Here is a 24935-nt window from a genome sequence, read left to right on the forward strand (position 1 = left end):
GGCACAAAGAAAACCAGATAGAAGGTGATGGAGGACAATTTGATTTTGGATGAGGAATGTAACATAATCAAATGTCAAAATAATCTGGAGATGTTTTCTCTGAACATATGTACCCTGATTTATCAATGTCAGTGCATTAAAATGAATAAAATAAGATAAAAAAATGAAAGAAAAAAGCACAAAATAAACATTTACATAAATTTGATATCCAATATTTTTGATACCTAATATTTATATAATTGAAACTTTAATTTTAAAAATGAGTAAATATGTAAGATAAAAATAATACAAATATTACAAAGTATAGAGTGAATTAGAAGAAACAGTTCTATTAAAGTCAACAATACATTGTAAATATGACCGAATGTTGCCTTTAGCTCTAACATTATTCAAATTTTGGGAATTAGAATGCTAAAATGGCTCTCTCTCATAAAGAAGAATAAAAAAGACTGATTAGCCAAACAGAGACATTAAATAATAATTCTCATTATATTGAAATCTGGCTGTCTAAATATATGTAAGCTGGAGAATTTTAAGTATATGAATATATGAATATTCATATATGAATATATATATTCATATTACTTCCTTAACGAGCAAGTTCTATTATGCAACAATTTAAAATTCTACTATAGTCATTCTGTGTGTGGATTCTAAGGAGAAATGAGGAAGATACTGAGGAAAAAGGGTTTGAAAATTTGCATTTCCCTTAGTCGAAACCATTATGCTACTGTGTGAACAAGTCCTGCAGGGGGTGAGGACGATGGAGATGCAGAGACCGGACTCCAGGGACCAGGTTCAGTGATACAGATCCGCTTTTTTCAGAAAGTAAGCAAGCTTATATAGATGGGTTCAGCCAATAGGATGCCATAGTAGGGCAAATGGCCAAAAAACGTCAGAGGGCTGCCCGGCTGGCGCCAAGTCATTTCCACGCAGCAGGTGAGCTCCCTTCCTGGGTGTGCCCAGGAGGGTTCTGGGATCTGGAGTATTCTCACAGCATTGCATCAGCCATAGCCGCTAGGTAAATGCTCTGCGCTCTACCTACACAACTGTATCAAACTGTATTTTCTTACTGTATTTTCATTTGCTTGTCTTTTGTGAAGTAATTTAATGGCTTATTTTGCTTCCTTAACAACATCTAATTTTATACTAAGAAATTCAGGAGATTAAGGAAAGTTATTGGTGCATGTAAAATTAAAGAAAATAGTGTGCAATTTTAATAAGATGAAACTGGTTTTACTCACATATTATCATGGAACATTCTCTATTAACTGGCACTTCTACACTACTATATTGTACAGAAAATTGAATTTCCAATATAATGACTTTAGTGTTCAGTAAATTTTAGATGTACTTTTAGAGTCAGTACATTCTCTTAAAAATACTTCGAAAGATTGCTGTTACTTATATAGCAAGGGAGGATATACTGAAAGATAAGAGCAAACATAGTTTAGATATCATTTGTCTTTCTCTAGTTTGCTTGTTATCATCTTGAAACTATTAAGTGACTTCTTGAAAGACATATATGGATTAGTGACAAGGAAAGGCCACATTTATAGACAAGCAGTTATCAGTAGTTTACTGGAAATAATACCTATCTCCCATCAAAAAATTTTCTATATAATTTAACAAATTAAATGCTGATTACATTTATTTTTTAAATTTTTTTGGTGATTTGAGAGAGAGAGAGAGAAAGATTAATATGTTGTTTCATTTATGCATTCATTGATTGATTCTAAGCTACCTGGCCTGGGTTACAATTATATTATTAAGTATATTTTATTATATTCTAAATATTTGGTAAACATTTGTTGGGCAAATAAGTTTGTAAAATTTACTCACTTTTATTGTAAAAAATGGCCGCTGTCAGGCAATACTGCTAATTACTTTCCTGATTGGGAAGGGTTTTGGTTATGCTAATGTGTGCTGGAGGAGGGGTTTTGTGCCAAAAAGATTTAAGAAGAAGAGGCCACATTGTTGCAGAGGAGAGGCAGCCAAGATGGCTGGTTGCTGAAAGAGAAGCCTGTTTAAGCAGAGTTTGTGCAGAGAGAAGGAGATGGGCCTGACCTGTGGTGGCACAGTGGATAAAGTGTCGACCTGGAAATGCTGATGTTGCCGGTTCGAAACCCTGGGTTTGCCTGATCAAGGCACATATGGGAGTTGATGCTTCCTGCTCTCCCCTCTTCTCTCTCTCTCTCTCTCTGTCTCTCCTCTCTCTCTCTCTCTCTCTGTCTCTCTCCTTCTCTCTCTCCTTTCTAAAATGAATAAATAAATAAAAATTAAAAAAAGAAACTTTCTAAAAAAAAAAAAAAGAAGGAGATGGGAACCAGAGGGGGCTGAGCTAGTGGGGACTTTGATTCTAGGAAAACTGAGAGAAAGTCAGTAGCTTTGGGTGCCCTGAATGGAAAGGGAAGTGTTTTTCCGCTGTGTGTATTTACTCACCTGCTGATGCAAGGCTAGAATAAAGACATTGCCCACCAGTTTTTGGCTCTGAAGTTTCTCTACTGTCTGTCTGAATTTAATGTGAACTTGCATGTGCCTGGTGGTTGTGACAACTGCAACTACTGGCCCTACAACTTTTAAATGCACAATGATTTTATGTCTGAAATATTTGACTTTACTAGAATATTTATTTCTTTAATTTGATAGCAAAATATTTGTAAAATATTGGATTGGACATCATAGATATCATAAGAAAATCATAAAATCTTGATATGTGACATTGTTATTCATGTCCTTTATATCAGTCCTAAGAGTTCTTGACTGACATTAAGAGCTGCTATATGAGTTCCCTTGAAGGATCTTAGTACATCATAGAGCTAATTCACAAATTCTCAGAAGAGAAGTAAGGCTCTTTTTCTATTTTCATATCATCACAATTCACTTCTCCTGAAAAAAATTTGGAAACGAAATCAGTAAATCATATAGGAGATTTCAATATGAGCAGAACAATGCAATAAGAATGAGAATTTAAAAGGCCTTTTTATATGGCTTATGCTAATCTCTAATTATCATGTGCATTACTTAGCATTTCACATTACTTATCATAGTACATTTTAAGTTCCTTCAGTGGGTATTTGTGGCTATAAAAAGCATAGTATCCACCTAATTTTTCTGCAAATGATACTTGATTTTTTCCTTGAGAATCATTATTTCTTTACTTAGTTCATTTATGTGATTCATGAAGTAGCATACCTTCTGTCTATCATTAAGATTTTTTTTTTCTCATCTTAAAAGTTGTAGCAATTGGGTCCAGTAGATACAATGCCCAAAGTTGTCAGGACAAATCTCTGTGTGGAGAATCATGTGGGATCCACAGAAAAGAGATGCTCTCATTCTCTTGCGTTAAGTTTGGTAACTGCAAAATTATATAAGTCCAGAATTACTAGAAGTCATAAAATACAAGACAATCAAGCAACCAGTGAAAGTAGGGAGAAAGAAACATATTTCTGATGACATTGAATTTCTGTACTTCAAGCAATGCCTGAGTCACTCATCTCTTTAAACTCGTGCTTCTGCATCTTTGACCTAAATGATACTAATAAAGGAATAATGAAAGTGGATGATACCATTCACGGCTTTTGATATGTGCACTTGGCTACATTGGGTAGGTAGAAAGCAGTGTAAGTCTATAGATTCCAAGCTTTGTGTGTGAAAGGCCATTTTACTTGGAAGCATAATGTCAGATAACTCCTTGCACCTGTTATAACCAAGAGCACAGACTCTTAAGGCATTTATCAAGTAAATATTAGATTGCTGGAGTATCTTTACTAATTGTTGTGTCTTTAAGTAAGGTCTTAAAAAATAGACAAAATTTATTTGAGTCTGGCCCATATAACAGCAGATGAAAAACAGCCCTCACATTCTAGAGTTGGGCCTGATGGACAGACAGTGCATAAGAATGGGGTGAGGGGATAAAAGAGAATTATGAAACACAATTAATGGAATTAGTTTATTTCATAATAATTTACAATAATAAAGTTTTTTTGTTCTGGGGCAAGAGAGACTGATGTAGTAAAGCTTATCATGAGTGCTAAACGAATGTGTACTTCATTTATTGTGCTTTACTTTATTGCTCTTCACGGGTGTTGTGGTTTCTTTTTGTTGATTTGTTTGATTTTACAAATGCAAGGCCAGAACCTCCACCAATAAAAAAGATTATGACTTGCTCTTTTGCTACACTCACTTTATTATGGTGATCTGGAGCCAAAACCATAGTGTCTATGGTTATGCCTATACTCTTTATACTCTCTAAAAGACCTAGATGCATTGAGGATTATTTCTTCCTTTGAGGTTTGGTTGTGTTGCTTATGCTAGGTTATTGAAAAACTTAGTTGTATTGTCAATATTTATAAAATCTTCTGTTAGTAAAGAGTGCCTTTCTTACTGGAATCTGAAAGAATTATACAAATGTAATAGTGATTAATAAATCATTAAGTACTATCCATCATGGACTTATACAATTTATAGTACTTACCTTTGTGAGTGGTTTTATGGAGATATTTACTCTTTTAAGTCAAGGGATGTGACTCTGGCTAAAATGTAAAATTTTTGCATATCAGAAGAATGCAATCTGGAGAGATATGTTTTCAATCAACTGATATAAATATGATGTATTATATGGAATCATTGATTTGCTGTTTTCTTTGACTATGCACTTATTTTTACATGACAAAGAGATTATTTTCACAATAGTAGTAATATTTTGGCTGTGTTTCAAAACCGGGCAGATGATTATGAGTGTGCAATCTACCATTCATCTTTCTTTAAACTCCTACTGGGCTAAATTGGGAGTTTTGTACTTTAGAAAGCAGTGAATTAGATTTCCAGTGATGTGAAGAGAAGAGAGCAGACAGTTCCAGATGGCTAGTGCCACAGAAGTTAAGGGTCAGTGTTTGCAGAAGAGGGAGTGGGCGCAATATGCAATCTCAATTATTAAAAGTCAGTAGACAGGAAAACAACCAAAATGGTAACAAATGAATGAAATGACTGTTGGCATGAACAAGTATTGTAAGCTTTTTCAAAGCTACCAAGAGCAAATGTATTATTAGTAAATTTGTATCTATTAGGAGCATGCCATGGGATTAAGCTGCTGTGGATTTACCTTTACTCGTTTTTTCAACTTCTGTATTTAAAAAGTTAAAGCAGCAAAGCTTCATAACTAATACACCTTTAATTACTTGAAAATAATGATCTTTAAAAATACATTGATTTTTAGTTCACTTAAATGGAATTACCTTTATATTTTTTCCTAATTATACTGTACTGCATTAATATAGTGAGAATAGAGACAATAGTGATTTTCTTTCCGGAGTAACTCAAATTATCATACATTGCTTGCAGCCTTACATTTTTCCCTTTTGACTAGTTATAGTGCAATAGATATTGGCTTTGTTTCCAGCATTCAATTGTTAATGCCTCATGCAGGATTCATGCATGATTATCTCAATTTAGTGTTTTTAATTTAACACAAACATTAGCAAGAAGAACCAATCCACCAAACCTAATGACTGGTCATAATACAATACAATGAAATGTTACTTTTTACATGATCTATTATGCGAAATTCATCTAAAACACATTTTAAAGTTAAATGGCATTGTTATAGAGTTAAATATCATCTTCTGTATCATCTAATAAATAAGAGCAAAGAGAGAAATTAATTTATCTACAAATCAGTCAAAAGAAAGGTTTATGAAATATATATATTTCAACTGTGTGATGACAGATATTAAAGAAGAGATAAAAAATGAAATCACTGGGAAGTCTGGAAGCCATGGCTAGAAGCTTTGCAAGAAAGGTTTTAGTTTATATTTATTTGCTTCATGCACTGTGAATTACTTTTTGATCTTGGGTAAAATACTTAATTGTCTGTAACCTAGCTTTGCCTACCTATTAAATTAAGATAGAGCACATGTTTAGAAAGGATGGATGTTCATTTTAAAAGGAAGTGAACTTGCTGTGTTTGGGGAAGACTATTTTTCACCTTTTCGTGAGTACTGAAGCTCAAGAATAAATGATAGTATCCAAAACTTTAAAAAATAAAATGAATGTCTAAAAAGGGAACAGCATAATTCCTCACCTGCAAAACTAAACAATACAAAATCTATGCTCTTATTTTATTGATATATTCCTGAACATGAACTACAACTTTTAAAAAATGATTTTTTGACCTTTAAGTAATGAGCCAATTTTCTCCTTCTTATCATATTAGTATTGAAAATATGAGTGAATTTCAGGAATTCAGTATATTATTCTATTGCTCATTAAATTATTTGAATAAAATTTGACATGTGCTTCCTAACTGAGAAATTTTTCTTTTTTTCTTTTATTATTATTAAGTGACATGAGGAGAGGCAGAGAGACAGACTCCCAGATGTGCCCCAACTGGGATCCACCCAGTAAGCCCTTCTACTGGGTAATGCTTGGCCTATCTGGGGCAGTTGCTCTATTGCTCCACAACAGAGCTATTTTAGTGCCTGAGGCAAGGCCATGGGGCCATCCACAGTGCCTGGGTCTAACTTGCTCAAACCATTCAAGCCATGGCTGCAGGAGAAAAAGAGAAAGAGAGAAAGAGAGAGAGACAGGGGAGGGGTGGAGAAGCAGATGGGTGCTTCTTTATGCCCTGACTGAAAAACAAACCCAAGACTTCCACATGCTGGGCTGACACTCTACCATTGAGCCAACTAGCCAGGGCCTGGAATTTCATCATAATAAATTTAATGACAGTTTTGGAAAGTTCTACATTTTCTTTCAAAAATTTCCAATAAAACATTGATGTGGTGCAAACTTAGACCTAAAGCCACCAGTTTTTAATACTAAAATAGATCAATTTCCAGATTTCTCCTTACTAACAATCTGTGAGCCTAAGTATCTATAATGTTGGAATGATACAATTAAATAGAAATTTTTATATTAGATGAAGATATGTGAAGTGTATTAGAAAGTGATTCTAATAATCAGCATGTAAAAATATTAATAAAAATTTATTAATAATTAAACTCTTTATTACTCCCACCTCACCTACACAACCCAAATGGTAAATGGTGTCTTAGATGGAATATAAATGGAATGAAAAGCCAGCATTTCCCACAAGATGAGAATATCTTGGTGTTGTCCTAAAACTCCAGAGTCTCTCATTTACCATTGCAAGCCTAGAAAATCAGTGATTATTTAACCTAGAAAAAAAATAAGCTTCCCAAGATTTTTCATAGTAAATATGCTTAATAAGAAACAGATGTACATAAAAGGTGACTACCTATTTCTTATTCAAAAAGAAATTAAATAAACAGATGAGAAACTTGTGCTCATTTATTAGTGAGTATTAATTTTCTGCCTTTGTATTATAATCTAACTGCTTAGTCAATTATTATTAGAACTTAATTGGATTGTTGAAGTAACTTGAAAGTAGTTTGATAGCTTGTGACATCAGGTTAATAACACAGACTGATATGTTCATCTATACTATAGTGATCTACCTCAATGATAAACACCCAAAACATGACAAGGTCTCACCTAAATGACTCTGAAGTATGCATTCCATGTGAGTTTATCTCTCTTTGATGTGGGTAGATAAAATATCTTTAAAAGTTATAAGTTCACACATTTCTGTGACCTTTCCATGTCATTGGCTATGCAGGTTGGGGTGGCCTGACCCATTGGTCCTGTGGCAAGATGTTTAAGAGTCTTATAAAAAATGTTTGGGTCCTCATGAAGGCTTACTATACCTAGGTTTATCAGAAGATATGGGTAGGAATGGGGCTAATGGGCTTCATCATTTACAAAATCAGGAGCACTAATTAAAAAAAAATAAAGTTTTGAAAGCTTCGACCATGCACTGTGCTCCTGATCCTGGAATGCACGGCGGGTGGAGAGTCATTCTAGCTGTAAATTTCAGCTCTTTATGAGAACCTGACACATGCTGTATACTGTAGAAGCAGTGTTTTCTTTGTGTCATAAATAACTACATGTGACAGACCAAAAACGCAATAAAATTATTGTAAGTCCTGAGATACAAGAAGTAGAATATATCTAAATCTAAGGAAAGCTCACAGTTTTGAATTTTTTAACAGCTGAAAATTCTTTCTTATTCCAAGAATTTGTCCTATTTTATTCTATTTTTAATGTACTTAAAATTTTACATTTACTTTTAAATTTTTTGGATTTTATATGGAGTAAGTAAATGTTATAAATGTGTCTTTATGACAGAGCGAGCCACTTTTTATAAATGTATTATAATTTTCTTTCTTAAAATATATACAATATTATCTTTATTGCAAGTCAAGGTCCCATATATTTATAACTATATGTATAAATACTTTATGCTACTTGTATATTTCTACTATACTAGCACATAACACTGATTACTAAAACTTGGTAGCATTAGTATTTATATTTTTACTTGGTATTATAAACTTTATAAAAAAATTTTAAAAACATCAATAATTTTGTATACTATAAAGTACTATAAAGAGTAAGATTTTAAATATTACTGTATTGATAGTTTAACTTGATGAGAATCTATGTGTTATAACGTAATATTGTCTTATTTTTGAATTCTGATTACACATATAATCATATATTTAAATATTATTTAATAGAGATTTAAAATTTACTGCATAAGCATTCAGTGCTTACATTGGAAAATCAGAAAGATATCAAATAAATAATATAGATTTACAAATTAAGGACCTATAAAGAAAAGAGCCAGTGAAAACATAACCAGAAGTAAAAAAAAATAATAATAAAGATAAGAACAGAAGCTAAGGAAATTGAAATTACAGAAAATATCTTAAATGACAAATAAAAACTTTAAAAATTTTATTATGCATAAATAGGAAGAAATGATCAATAGATAAATAAAAACACATGAATTATCAGTATAAGAGTGAAACAAGAACTATCACTACCAATTCTACAGACATCAGGATAATAAAAGGACATGAAAAACAATTTAATGTTTATAAATTTAAGACATAGGTAAAATAGACACATTCCTTGAGAAACACAATTTATCAATATTACTCAAGAAAAATTAAATAAATTGAATAGTTTTATATCATTTTAAAACTAAATTTGTATTTAAATGTTTTTCAAAAAAGAAACTAATGCCCAGAGCTTCTTCTGGACAAGATGGCGATGCAGGCAAACCTTCCCCCACCACATCTAAATTAGAGCTAACCTACGGAATAACCATTATCCAAAACACCTGAAGTCTAGCAAAAGCCTTATAACTAAGAATATAAAGAAAAAGCCACATCAAAACTGGTAGAAGGGACAGATGTGGACAAGTCCTGCCAGGGGTGAGGATGGAGATGCAAAGACCCAACTCTGGGGACCAGGTTCAGTGATGCAGATCCACTTTATTCAGGAAGTAAGCTAGCTTATATACATGGGTTCAGCCAATAGGATGTTACAGCGTTCCTTCACAGCCAATGGCTGAAAAGTTCAGGGAGCTGTGTAGTTAGTGCTAAGTCACTTCCTTATAGCGGGGAGATTCCTTCCTGGGTGTGCCCAGGAGGCTTCTGGGAGCTGGAGTATTCTCACAGCATTGCATCAGCCGCAGCTGCTAGGAATGTGCTCTGTGCTCCACCCACAGACAGAGATTCCAAAATGACTGCTATGGTGATTAGAACATGGGAGGCAGATCTCACTGCACAGTTCTTACCTGGGACACAAGGGCTTCCCAATTCCACACCAGGCCCCCTAGCCCAGGTTTCACGTGCCAGTAAGAGAAGTTCTAAAAGTTTCTGGCTGTGAAACTATCAAGGATTATAGTTGAATGAGATTGAGACAACTGGAGTCCCAGTTAGTTCTTATTAAAGGGTCCATGCTCAGACTAACTTAGACTCACTTGCTCTGAGCTCCAACACTAGGGCAGCAGCTAGGAAGATATCAGAGATATATAGGAAGGAACAGAATAACCTGGTTTCAGAACGAGGACTGAAGAGGCAGCTTTCTTCCAGACACAAGTGCTGGCAGAGGCCATTTTTTGTTGTTTTTGAGACCTTTCCTCACAGAGCCACTCAGGCAAACACCATATCTGAGTCTCTATCAATCTGGTTATCTCTCTTCACCCAACCCTGGTGATTCTGTCAGAGGCCTAGCTCATCCAACTTGTGGGCCTACCCAAGCTGTTTCCATTGACTTTTTCATACAAACTACCTGTCTTGGCTTATGCTGTAGATGCGTCTAAAATATTAGAAAGAGTTACAAACAAGAAGCTTCTAGACTTAGCATGCCCCATATCTCTTGCTAAATTGTCCCAGACACAGCACTAGCTGCAGCCAGCCTTGATTTACAGTTTGGCCTCTTTCAGGCAGCTCCAAGCTCAGCATAAATAGCAACCATCTGCAGATCACTTTTTATATTACCTGCACACCTGGAAGGCCCCAGGTTCAAGATGTACCAAAGTATGACCAAACTACCTCCACAATTGACACACTCAAAAGTCAGACTCAACAATACCAGAACCCTGCTGAAACAAGCCCTGCTCTGTGGGGTCAACCCTTACACAGAAGATCCTCTGCTGTGAACATTGCCAGTCCTCACAGTCAATCAGTTTAAGGGTAAATCTCTTCCATTTACAGCAATGAAGGCTCAGCTACCAAAGGAGGGAGAAGATAGTCCACACAGGGCAGGGGACACATAGGAAGTGCCCAGCTTGGGAGCCAGGAATGATGCACCACTGAGCCCTACAAGACACTTTACTAAATTAGCCCACTCTGACAAGACTAGGAGATGTAGCAGCTCTATCTAATATAAAGAAAAAAAAAACAGAACAAAAAACAAACATGGGGTCAGCCAGAGTGAGGAGAAAAAAACCCTGCCCAAATGAAAGAATAGCATAAAACTCCAGAAAAATAACTCAACAAAATGGGGACAAGCAATCTACCTGACCTAGAGTTGAAAACACTGGTGCAAAAAGATAAAGGAATCAAAGAAAATGAAGATAGTATAAGGGGTATCTGAGACAACTGTGAGCATACCAACATTTGCATCATGGGAAATTCCAGAAGGAGAAGATAGGCAACAAGAAAATGAAAATTTATTTAGAAAAAATAATGATGGACAACTTTCCTAACTTGGTGAAGGAGGTAAACATACAAGTCCAGGAAGCACAGAGAGTCCCAAACAAAATGAACTCAAAGAAGCCCACACCATAACACACCATAATTAAAATGCCAAAGGTTAAAACAAAGAGAGAATCTTAGAAACAGTAAGGAAAAAGCAGTTAGTTATCTAAAAGAAAGTGCCCAGAAGATTGTCAGTTGATTTCTCAACAGAAACTTTACATGCCAGAGGGATCAGCACAAAGTATTCAAAGTGATGAAAAGTAAGGACCAAATGATTAATAAAATGGCAACAAAAAATATATCATTCATATGTTCATTGCAGCATTATTTACAATAACCAAAATATGGAAGCAATCTAAATGTTTTCCAACAGATAAATGGATAAAGCAGTGGTACAATGAAATATGACTCAGACATAAAAAAGAATAAATTTGTGCCCGCTATGATAGCATAGATAAACCAAGAGGACATTTTGCTGACTGAGATATGTCAGACAGAGAGAGACAAATGCCATATGACTTCACTTAAATACAAATGAATAAGGAGACTAGAAACAGACTCATAGATACAGAGAATAATTTGAAGGTTACCAGATAGGAGGGAGATTTGGAGAATGGGGAAATGTTAAAGGGATTAAGAAGTACAAATCAGTAGTTATAGAATAGTCATAGGGATGTAAGGTACAGCATTGGGAAAATAGCCAACAATGTTGTAATAACCATGTATGGTGCCAGATGAATACTAGATTTATTGGGGTTATCTCTTCATAAGTTATAAAATGTCTAATGAATGGATTGTACACCTGAAACTAATATAATATTGTACATAAACTGTAATTGAAAAATAAAAATTGTTAAAAAAATGAAACTCATGCCCATTTATCTTCTATCCCAAACACTTAAGGAATAATGGAAATTATATGCAAACACTTCTAGAATAATAAAAGGAAAGAATTTTTATGATGTTAGTATTTCCCTAACATTAAAACTGAAATAAATGTTTCAAAGAAATGTAAATTGAGTCTTGATATCTCTAATAGATATAAATGTAAAAATTGGCAATAAGACATTGGCAATAATTTTAACCAATTAGTTAAAGGATAAATCATCACAACCAACTAGGTTTTATGCTGTGACTGTAAGGGAAGCTTAACATTTGAAAACTCACCAATGTAATTCACCATATCAACACACTAAAAATGAACAACCAGATGATCAGCTCTGTAGATCAAAATGTGCATTTGACAGCTTTTTTATTTTTATGCATACAGATGTATAAACAAATTGAGAGATATGTTATTTTCATGGATAAGAACACTTTATCTTGTTAATAAATTAATTCTTTCCCAATTAACTTGTACACTCAAAACAATTCTAATCAAATTTCTAATATTTAGATATTAGCAAGTGGCTGACCAGGAGGTGGCACAGTGAATAGAGCATTGGCCTGGGATGCTGAAAACCCAAGTTCAAAATTGTGAGGTTGCTGGCTTGAGCACAGGCTCACGAGCTTGAGCACAGGGTTCTTGGCTTGAGCATGGGATCATAGACATGACTCCATAGTCACTGGTTTGAGCCCAAAGGTCACTGGCTTGAAGCCGAAGATCACCTGTTTAGCCCAAGGTTGCTGGCTTGAGCAAGGGGTCACCAGCTTGGCTGCAGCCACCTCACCCCATGTCAAGGCACATATGAGAAAGCAATCAGTGAACAACTAAGGTGCTACAACTATGAGTTGATGCTTCTCATCTCTCCCATCCTGTCTGTCTGTCCTTGCCTGTCCCTGTCTGTCCCTCTCTCTGTCCCTCTACCTTAAAAAAAAATTAGGAAGAAGAAATTAGCAAGCTGATTCTAAAATCTATACTGAAAAACAAAAGAACAAGTATGTACAAGACAGTTTTCAAAAAGAAAAAAAGAGCAAAGTTGGAAAACATTTTTTTATATAAGACCTAATAAACCTGAAGTGATCACAGTTTGGTATTGGCAAAGGATATGCATAGAACAATTGAACAGGATAGAGCCTAGATTTTGAACTACACATATTTAGCCAACTGATTTTCAACAAAGATGTATAAGCAACTCAATGATGAAGAGATAGCCTTTCCAATAAACTTCCGAGACTTTCAGCATTCCAACTTCAAATTAAAGTTTGACCTTATTTTTATTTCTTTTGTTTACATCATTCTTATATACAAAAATAATCTCAAAATGAATCATAGATGTAAATGTAAATCTAAAACTAAAGGACGAGAAGGAAGGAATGGTGGGAAAGAAAGGATGTGACAGAGAGAGAAAGGAAGAAGGGTGGAAGAGGAACAGAAGCGGAAAATATATGAGAAAAATTTATATGACCTTATAATAGGCAAGTTGTGACCCAAAATGCATATTTTATAAAAAAAAAAGTTAGAGTTAATGAAAGTTAAAATTAGTTGGTTTTCAAACAATATTCTTAAGAAATTGAAAGGAATGTCACATAATGTGAGAGAGATTTTCAAAATATACAGGGTGGCACAAAAGTAGGTCTTCAGTTGTTCATATGGGGAATAATAGAGTAATTAATAAGTAATAATATAAGAATAAACTTTTTCATACTTACTATTGAAATCCTACTTTTGCCCCTCCCTGTATACCTAATTAAATACTGGTATTCTGAATAAATAAAAATCCCCAAAATACTCAAAACTGATAAAATGAACAATGAAATTTTTAAAAATCATCTAAAATATTTGAGTAGACATATCACTAATGGAGGTATATTAGTGTCAAATAAGCAATTTACAAAAACATCATCATTAGTCATTGGGAATATGCAAATTAAAACTGCAGTGATATATCACATTTACTATAATGTCTCATATACAAAATAACAGTAATAATTGTGGTAATAGTCATACTAGTATTAATAATAATAACAATAATAATATACTGCCTATTGGTGAGTGACAGAGAAAAAAAACTCTCTTGCATTGCTAGTGGACATGCCAAATGGCACAACCACTTAAGCAGTTGACAGTTTCTTAGAAATGTAATCATAAACTTACTATGCTAGTCAATAATCCAATTCCTAGATATACTCCCTTAAAATGAAAATTTATGTTAATACAAAAGCCTGTATGTTAATGTGTATAGAAGCCTTATTAAGTACAACCCAAATGGAAAATAATCTATTTCAATCAATTATAAAAGTCTCATTACACTTGTGATGCTATCCTTTCATTTTTACCTAGTATTGGTATAATTTTGCTGATTTTCTACTTTTCAATAGCTATGGGACAATTGGCTCAGGTGAATGAAGAGGAAAGAAAAGAAAATTATTAAAACTAGAGAGCTATGTAAAATTATATCTACTAGTTTGTCTTTTGCTTATTATTATTTTTTTATTTATTCATTTTAGGGAGGAGAGATCGGTGTGGAGGTAGAGAGAAAGAGGATGAGAGAGAAGTGGAATAGAGTATGAAGTATCAACTCCCATATGTGCCTTGACCAGGTAAGCCAAGGGTTTTGAACCAGGAACCTTAGTGTTTCAGGTCAACACTTTATACACTGCACCACCACAGTTCAGGCCTGTCTTTTGCTTTTTTTTCTCCTTAGGCTGAGATTTCTCAGTCCCAATCTCTCTCTCTCTCCCTCTCTCTCTCACACACACACACCATCACCACCACCACCACCACCACCATCACCATCACATTGCACACACAACCTGATCTCTCTATCCACAGTTTGCCACAGTATCTAAGGCTTATCTAAGTTTAATTTTGTGCTAAATAACTGAGGATATATTTTTATACCTAAAAAAATTATTAATTGACTATTAGTTTGTGGATATGGAGTAGGTTGTGAGCCTGGAAATATATTTTGGATTGACAGACTGGGTTGAAGTTCCAGTTCTGAATTTAACTGTATGTCTTTATCAATGATGGCTATTAATAGAATTAAATAAGAGGATAAATTTTAGGATACATTATCAACTATCATATTATTAATAATATTAATGGGGACTTTTCCAAAATTACCTAAATAATAAATGAATGTAATGTACATTTATATTTGCCTTTCAAATTCAATTTGCCTTTCAACTTTACCTTTCTATAACCACAAAAAAATAATTTTATTACTATTTGTACCCAGAAATATATTTTGGGTGACAGATTCATGACACCAAGTTAGGGACAGAAACAATTTGTGTTTAATTAACATGTAGATAATGTCATCTCTGTTTTTTGAAAGAGATGTAAAGAATATACCAAGACTCAGTATTAAGAAATCTTTTATACAGTATTTTGTTGACATAAATCCTGAGATAAGTGTGGAGAGACATATACAATAAGCAAGCTTTTTAGTATTTTTTCAAATTTATGTTTAATTAAGTTTATTGGGGTGACATTCATTAATAAGATTATATAAGTTTAAAATTACATTTTTATGATGCTTGATCTGTATATTGCTTTGTGTGCTCATCACCCAAGATTAAAACTTCCATCATCATATATTTGACCCCCTTTAACTTTTACTACTCCTCTACTTTCCTTCTCTCTGATATTCTTTTACTTCTAAACGCAGTTGATTTTCTGCCTTGCATGAATAATATAAAGTTTAAAAATTTACTTTCACTCATGCAGCAGAGCCTAATCAGCCCCTGTGCCTCCTTCTCTCCAAGAACATAGTCTAACATTTTGACTCTGTATCTTAATAACTCTACCACTAAAATAGAAACAAGGAAAGCAAATTCCAAGAATTTCTAAAGAATGTAATTTCTAATTCCAGAAAAAGTCTGTTCTACACCTCTGCAGCCAGGCAACCCAGAACAATGATTTGGGTTATAGCCACAGGGCAATTTTACAACTACAGCATTATTAAAGAAACCAATCTTTATACATCATATAGACTCAGTAGTTTGAAGTTACTTTCTTCTATACACCAGAAAATAACACCTTCATTTAATAATGTCCTTTTCTCTAATTATGACCTCTGTCAGTTAAGTTTTTTAGTGATATAATTAAATTGGAGCAAAGTGGAATTGGGAAGAATGTGAAGAGTGTAAGACCTAAAGTAAGCCTGTAACCAGAGATTATGTTATAGGTTGTAAAATATATTTTTTTCTTTATACGTACAAAATTCAGCATAGTTATTAAGAAAATTTATTGACTATATTACTTTTATTGACTACAGCTACAAGGCCAAGACAGCACCTGGGAGTTTCATAATTTTTTTTTAATTCATTTTAGAGAAGAGAGAGAAAGGGAGAGAGAGAGAGACAGAGAGAGAGGTGAGAGAGAGACAGAGAGAGAGGAGAGAGAGACAGAGAGAGAAGGTGGGGAGGAGCTGGAAGAATCAACTCCCATATGTGCCTTGACCAGGCAAGCCCAGGTTTCGAACCGGTGACCTCAGCATTTCCAGGTTGACGTTTTATCCACTGCGCCACCACAGGTCAGGCCGGAGTTTTATAATTTTTATTAGCCTAAGGAGTCTTCTTTAATTGTTATACGTAAAAATAAAAACTTCAAAAGTGTATTTTGAATTTGTAATTACTTCAATGGGCATTCAATAAATACTTTTAAAAAGATTTGCATATATCTTTAATGAAACAATGCTTAAATTATATTAGGGTATGTAATTAGGTTTTTTTTAATGTCAGGGGCTAATATTCATGCTGACTGCCTCATTTTACATATTATGCTGTCCATTGGTGTATTGTATATTACTGCTTATTAGACTAATGGTGGCTTTAAGCTACATAATTTAAGTAGTTTTTATTAAATCAGGTGCTTATATTTGTTCTCCTGGCAATTGACTTGCATCACCAGAGGAATGATCTTAGAAGTGTACATCTATTATGCTAATTGTTGAGTGTGGAAGAATGTATAAAAATACCCATGGATCACATAAGGGGAAACTTAGATATAAATATTTCATTACAGAAGGGCAAATAAATTACACTCCTAGTTCACTGATATAGGGTCTGTTTTTACTAGATAAAATGTGATTTACAGAGATATCCTAAACAAATGTTTTGTTCTGTTTATCTCATCATGACTGATTATAAATAATAAACAAAGTCATAACATAATGGATAAAAATAAATTTATTCAAGTTATTTTGAATATTTTTAAGAACATTGCAATTTTTATAGATTTATTTTATAGGTTTTACTTTGTAGGCTCTCAAAAAACATACTTAATGGATATTATTTCTCTATATTTCTGTGTCCTCCAATCTTTAATTCTAGTTTTTTTTCTTTGTGGCTTTTCAACTATCTGCTGCTGTGATATTCTTCTTTATTTTTGCTCAATGCTTTTTTTAATAAAAATGTGAAGCTGCAGAATTTAAATACTTCACCTAAAAGAATTGAAGAAGAATTATTTCATAACATTTTTTGTCCTTACTTATTTTCAAGTGTTTGTACAGTAAAGTCACTTAGTGTGTTGTAAATATTTTTAGTTTGATGATTTTACTTTAATATTTCATAGTGTCTTGGAGCCAAATGTGTTTCATTCAGCCAGAATATGTTGGCGGTTTTTCTATGTGATACACACGAAGATAACAAAGACAAAGAAACATAATTTTTACTACTGAAAAGACAGATATAGGTATAAAACAATAACTGGAGCTACAATTATATGATAAAATCTTATAAGTACACATTAAAATTCTTAAATGCAGAAATCAGCTTTGATTAACTTTAGCAGAAAACACATATATTTGAAGATTATCTGTAAAATCACACAATCTTCTCGAAAGGTTGGAAAGCCATGGTGAGGAAAGAATTAAGTAGGAAAGACAAAAACAAAATTCTCTTCAGTTACAGATTGCATGGGTCTGTTCTGAATGAAGATTGCATCGTCACTAAAATTTGACACACCTATCTGCATGGTTCTAAGAAATATATACTCATTGTGGATAAAATCTTTAAAATTTTTTCTTTGAATTGTTTTATCAATATATTTTATAAATGTTTAATAAGAATGACCAAAAATAGAAAGGAAATATAATTATGAATATCAGAAATAGTAATCAGGAATTAAAATGTTCTACCACTACGGACCCCACAGACATTAAATTGGATAATTATTGAGTAATATGAAAAAAATTTACATGCATACATTTGATAACATAATATTGATCAATTCTTCTAATACATATTATCAAACTCACTCAGGATAAAACATTTATATGAACTGCATTCTAACAAATTGAATATGTAGCTTAAATCTTCCAAAAAAAAATCCAAGTTCACATGATTTCTCTGGAGATTAATATAAAACATTTAAAGAAGAATAAATACCATTTCTACCAAACCTCTCAGAAAATAGGAGGCAAAACTTGCCAACTGTTTTTGTAAGATCACTATTATTGTAATACAAAAGTATAAAGAGACAGTATTAAAAATTAAAGACCAATATACTTCAGAAACATGAACACAAAAATCCTCATCAGAAAAAAAATATTAGCAAATTGTACACAGCAATATGTGTGTGTGTGCATGTGTTACATACCTCAACAAAACCAAGCAGAGTTAATTCCCGGAATGAAAACTTCATTCAGTATTCAAAAGTCCATCAATATCAGAAAGTTCATTTGACAAACACCGAGATTTGCTCTTGAGAAAAAATTTCAGTGCACTAGAGATAGAATGTAAATTCTCACCCAGATAAAAAGCATCCATGAAACACCTCAGTTCAATATAATACTCATTGGTGCACACTGAATGACACACTTCTATAAGAATAGTGAATTAACAATAATAGAATTCACTATCTTAAAAGCAACAACATATAACGGGATATCTTTGAAGAAAGGATTATTATGGGAAACTAAGGAAAAAATAGAAAGAGACAAGGTCAAATAACAAAGGTGCACCTCACTCAGAAGCCAAAGGAGAATTAGTTCCAAGGAAAAAAATCACTTAAAAGCCTTCAGATATCCAGGGAGTTTACTTAAGGAATAAAAAGAGCCCATTGTGTTTGCCAACAAGAATGTTGTTGATAATATTACCTAGGAAAGATGAGTAGACAAAACAAACAGAAATATGATTGCCACAAACCAAGGAATGAATGCTAAGTGGATAACACTTGCATTCCTTTTTTTTAAGTGAGAGTAGGGGAGATAGAGACTGACTTCCGCAAGTGCCCCGACAGGGATCTACCTGGAAACCCCCATCTGGGGCTGATGCTCTTCTCATCTGGGGTTGCTTGTAATGCAGCAATTTTTACACCTGACCCGGAGGTTTAACAGAATCATCCTTAGTGCCAGAGGGCTGAGCCATGGCTGCAGGAGGGAAGAAGCAGATTCGAGGATACAGCCTGGGATTTCCATACGCAGGGCCGATGCTCTACCACTGAGCTAACCAGTCAGGGTCCCAACACTTGTATTCCTCCTAAACATCTTGGTTAAAAGAGTGATTTAGTATGATAAAGTGAATCGTGGGCTTTGAGACTAACTTTCAAGATGGGTAGTTTGATGTAGCTAAGTACATGGCATAAAATAAAATAAATTTATGCCTTTTATAGACTATTTTCTATAAAAAGTTAGAATTAAGTGCATCTACTGATCAAAAAGGTCTTCATGGTTTTAGAAACTTGAGAATGTTATACATTTCAAAAACTATTTTAACACATTCTAATTATATTGCCATTTGTTTCTTAGAACTTTTATTTGACATGATTTGCTTTATTTATATTGATTTTCAGAAGAACTAGAAACATACAATAAATGTATCAAATAAAGGTTTGGAAGAAACTTTCACTGTTACTGTTGAAATCAGAAGAGTTCATTTTAAATAAGAGGAACTTGAGCCTGACCAGGTGGTGGCGCAGTGGATAGAATGTCGATCTGGGATGCTAAGGACCCAAGTTTGAAACCTCGAGGTTGCCAGCTTGAGTGTAACCTCATCTGGCTTGAGCATAGAGTTGCTTGATTGAGTGTAGGATCATAGACATGAAGCTATGGTTGCTGACTTGACCAAGGGATCACTGGTTTGGCTGGAGCCCCTCAGTAAAGGCATGTATGAGAAAGCAATCAATGAACATCTAAAGTGCTAAAACTGAGTTAATGTTTTTTATCTCCCTTCCTGTCTGTCTCTCACTTTCTTGCTAAAAAAATAAATAAAAAGTAAGTTTCTTATTTTCCTACAGCAAAACATTTTGTTTTGGGAGGATAAAGAATTTAATCAGAAACATAAATCACTACAAAAGTATTTCTGTGATAAATCAGTTTAGATTTTCATTTCTAGAACTGGTAGTCATGGAGAATGGTCGGAAATCATTCATTTTGTGGAATCATTCATCAGTGACATAATATCTATATTTGACAAAACTAAAAAATCTATCTTGTTTCCTGATTGAAAATATGTTCTAAGATATGTTGAAAAATGCTATCACTGTATTCAATAAAGTTTTGCAAAGTGAAAACTGAAGAAAAGTGAGAAAAGTGGGCAAAGTATCCCTCCTCAGAGTAATTTTTAGTTTCGTATCTTTATTTTTATCTAAAAATAATATATATTCAATGAAATATACATAAAATATATATCAACTATATTTCAAATATATTGAATATATTTTGTAGACTAAGGAAACAAGGATAGCCTCAGACTTATCCATTGCCAGTAAATCTTCTAGGAGAGCTTACCGATTTGTATTCCCGTGAGCTTTTTGAATATTACCTCATACCACATTCTTGTCAACATGTCTTAAAGCCCTTCTTGACATTTTATTTTAAATTATAGGATGGGTAAAAATTATATCACATTAGGATAGTAATTTGCATTTGAATACAATAATATTGAACATCTTTTCCAATTATTATTGATCATTTGCCTTGCCTGTTTGGTTAATTGCTTATTCATGTATCACATCCATTTTATTATCAGTTGATCTATTGTTTTCATTGACTTTTGAAGTTTGTTATGTCATCTGATAGTTAATGTGATCAAATTATCTCCTCCCAATTTATAACTTCTCTTACAATTTTATGGCATGTTTTGATAAATAAAGATGTTTAGTTTTTATACAGAATTCAGAAATGTCTTTAAGAGTCTGGGCCTGATAACTGTCTGCAAATTAGTATTGCATGAGAAACCTTTGAAAAATACTAGCCTCAGCCCAAATAATTATTCTTAAAGGTTTACCTATTTTATTAATTTTTCTAATACAAAATATTGTGCTTAATGCAAGTTACATTGCATTTCATTAATTTCTGCTCTCACACTTATCTCCTTACTACAATTTACTTTATATTTCTTGTTCTTTTACAACACCTAGCTGATTGCTTAGGTGATTAAATTTTAGCCTTTATTTTAAACTACTATAAACATTTGAAGTTATAGCTGGACTTCTAAATATATAATGTAAATTTATTCCACAAATATCGATATGTAACATCTTCATTGTTTATAGAGGTATCATTAAAGTTCAGTTATATTCTCTTTTATCCATTAGTAATTAAATTTGCTTTTAATTTTTAAATATATGCATATATCAAGATATATTATTTTAAATATTTTTTAATTCTTACATGATGGATTACTTTAAGTATTTTTTGTTTTCTGGTTTAATTGCATTGTGATTATTAACTCTTTTTTTTGCATTTTGATGAAGATCAAATTATTAGCTTTATTATTAGTAGGCACTAATTTGGCATAAAAGTCAAATAGATCAGCTAGCAGAACTTCAGACCAGAAAGAATTATGTATACATGTTACATGAGCCCTATGTAAAATGAGCACACAGTGAATGCTCTCACTGGACAGACTAAGTGTTAAGAGAAAGAAAAATGATGGAGTTGAACTGAGCATGCTGTTATTCTAAATTTTTCAAGCATTTCATTTTCCCATGAAACTCCCTTGACATAAGGGTAATATCAGCAGTAGAGAAAAAAAACTGTTACTTAATAATTTTCTCTAAATTTTATTATTAACTCATTGAACTTAACCTTTAAGATCCAATATATGACTCTACCTTTTTGGAACTGAGATAGTTTATGGGGCCAATCCAGCTTTCATATTCAAACACTTCAATATCGATCACTCTTCTCCTGACCATCCTTGTGGGGCTAATAATAAAATTTAGATACTATTCTATATCATTTACATGACTCAGAAAGGTATATTATCTAACTCAGATACAAACCATGATTACTTTTCACAATATACATGTAAGCCCATTTCTATTTCTTATTCCCAAATTATGTACTGCTACATTGTCAAAATAATATATGAGTTTTAGAAATAAAAATTTTAAGACATTAAGGCATGTTAATAATAAAATGCTGAAAAGAGAAAGATTTTGAAAATGTTCCCCTATGTATCAATATTTCAAAGAGAAATTTAAACTAAAAATAAATTTCTTGTGAGTTTAAGTCCAAAAGAAGTTCAAAGTATTAAAAACTTTTAATAAACTTTTTGGCTTTGGGAGTTAGAAATCTAAAATCTTTATTTAAAGTTCAAAATACTTTTTAAAATTATTCCTTGTCTCAGTCTCTCTCAGATTTATTCTCAGTGCCTAGGTTAGGTTGTGATCTTCATCAACTAGAGAGCAGGTTACTTTTTCACGGAAATATTATGCCAAAGTCTTAGGATGCCTAATGCCAAGTTTCCGATATACCTTAAATTTTAAAAAGTTTAGTGAGCCTTCACCTTAATGTGTCTTTGCTTTCCTCCTCATCCATCTTACTTTCCCTTCTGGTTCTGTTCCATTCTCTTTCCTTCTTTTTCTTTTTCTTTCTTTTTTTTTCCCTTTCTCTATTCTTCTTTTTTCTTCCCTCTCTTCATTTCTCATATTCTCCTCCTTTCTCTTACCTTCCTAGCACACAGGTGTAGCAAAGTTTTTGAGCACATAGACAGCAGGGTTTGTAGAGCCATGTTGAGGTAACAGTTGGTAGTTCTGGAGATCAAGGTTGTACAGTGAAGATGTGGATCACAAAAAAGATGGTGCAGTTGGATTAAAATTGAAATACATGTGATATATAGTATGCCTGCGTATAAAATTACAGTTTAGAAATCAGTTTTGATGTCACGGAAATGGCGCTGTGAGCAGCGCGTCCGACAGATCTCCCCAAAATCACAACAAATTTATCAACTAGAAACAGAAAAATTTATCCTCGGAGCATTCCGGAGTTCCACACAAACTGAAAGCGAAAGGACTGTTATCACTTGAATTTGAGAAACGAGGGCGTAGAGGAAGCTACCGCAGAGACGTTCATTCAAGCCGCGGAGAGAGCGCGCCTGTGGTGAGTCGGCCCACACTCGGGAGCGGCGAGCAGCCGACGGCGCGCGCCCGGTCCGGTTGCAGAGCGAGCACCGCTAACGTTCCCAGCGGCCCGCGCACTGCGAGTGAGAGACCCCAGCCACCGGTGCCCGGAGCACCCCATTCGTGCGCGTGCCCTGGGCAATCCACGCGCCCAGAATGCCCTACTGGCCCGCACACCCAGGGTGCCCCATTATCCTGCGCCCGGTGCGCCCCAGCCACCAGCAGCGGGGCGAGCAGGAGAGGCACCAAGGCGGTCTCCCCTACTTGGGAGATTCTCTCTGTGGGCGGGGCACCTCACCCAGCCATTCAAGCTAACAATCAAGCATTGGGGGAGGGGCGCTCAGGCAGCCTGAAATACCTTTGGGAGCACAGCTGCGGACCCAATCACTGAAATTAGCTTAACCCATGAAATCTGCGCACCCACTGGTTCTAATTGATAAGATCTCTCTCAGTTCAGCGATCCAAGACAAGAGGCATGATATTTTTTAGTGCCTCTCGCTAAAGGGGCGGGGGCAACTTCTGATTGATAGAGCCTCCATATTCAGGGATAAACGCTAACAAGAGGGACTTGGCAGATAATAAGATCTATACCACACTAGTCGCAAGCAGAGACTAGTGCCTCTTCTTCCCAACCAAAACAGGCTACAAAGTGTGGAAAGCCTGGGTTGAGTGGTCCAACTGAATGCTAGGTGCTAAACAGTCACCTTGACAACAATTGACTCCCACTCCTGCCTGCCTGATTACACTGGAGGCTCTGACTGCCAGAGCCTTTCCCAAAGCCTTGCGCTGAGTGGGGATAGAGTGGGGATAGAGTGGGGATTTCCCAGCTCTTTGAGCTTCTTACTCCCCAGGCAGAAGCAGTTGCAGCCTTATAGCTGGATCACCAGGCTGCTAATTCAGGAAGGGGGGACTAGGAGAGAGACTCCAGGAAAGCAAACTCTCTCATCGTTGGACCCTGCAAACGCCAACAAGCCTTGACTACCAGCAAGACTAAAGCCAATTATATGACATTGCCATAGAATCCCATCAACTGCAAATCCCTACCTAAGTGTGACACAGGGGCAGAGCCTGGGGTACAGAGTCACCGACCAGGAAAAGGGAGAGAAAAGAAAAAGGAAGAAGTTAACCTCTCAAAATCAAGAAAAATCCATAGACTTTACAACTTGTTACACTAATTTTTTTGTTGTTGTTGTTTGTTTCTTCTATCTTATTGCCTTTATTATTATTATTTCTATTTCTTCCACCTTGGTCCTTCTATTCTCTGCCCATCTTATGCTTCCCTTTTCTTGAACTACACTACCCATGAGTGTTACATTTTATTTCTCTTCTTCATCCTCACCCTCCTTTAAGGTTATACTCCAAAACACTTAACTCTCACTCTCTCCTCTTTTGTTTTTTTTTTTTTTGTTTTGCTTTATTTTGTTTTTTTCTCTTCCTTTTTTTTTCTTCCTTCGTTTTTCTCTTTTTCTTATTTTTTCCTTTCTATTCGTTTTTTCTTTTCTCGTTTTACTTTCCTCCCATTTAATCCTCAATCACGAACAAATTAGTTAATTTGGGACTCAAGGGTTTTTTTTTGGCTTTATTTTTCTTTTTTCACTTTTGTTTTTGTTTTTTTCTTGTTT

This window comes from Saccopteryx leptura, chromosome 5 (assembly GCF_036850995.1).
Source record: "Saccopteryx leptura isolate mSacLep1 chromosome 5, mSacLep1_pri_phased_curated, whole genome shotgun sequence".
Lineage (NCBI taxonomy): Eukaryota > Metazoa > Chordata > Mammalia > Chiroptera > Emballonuridae > Saccopteryx > Saccopteryx leptura.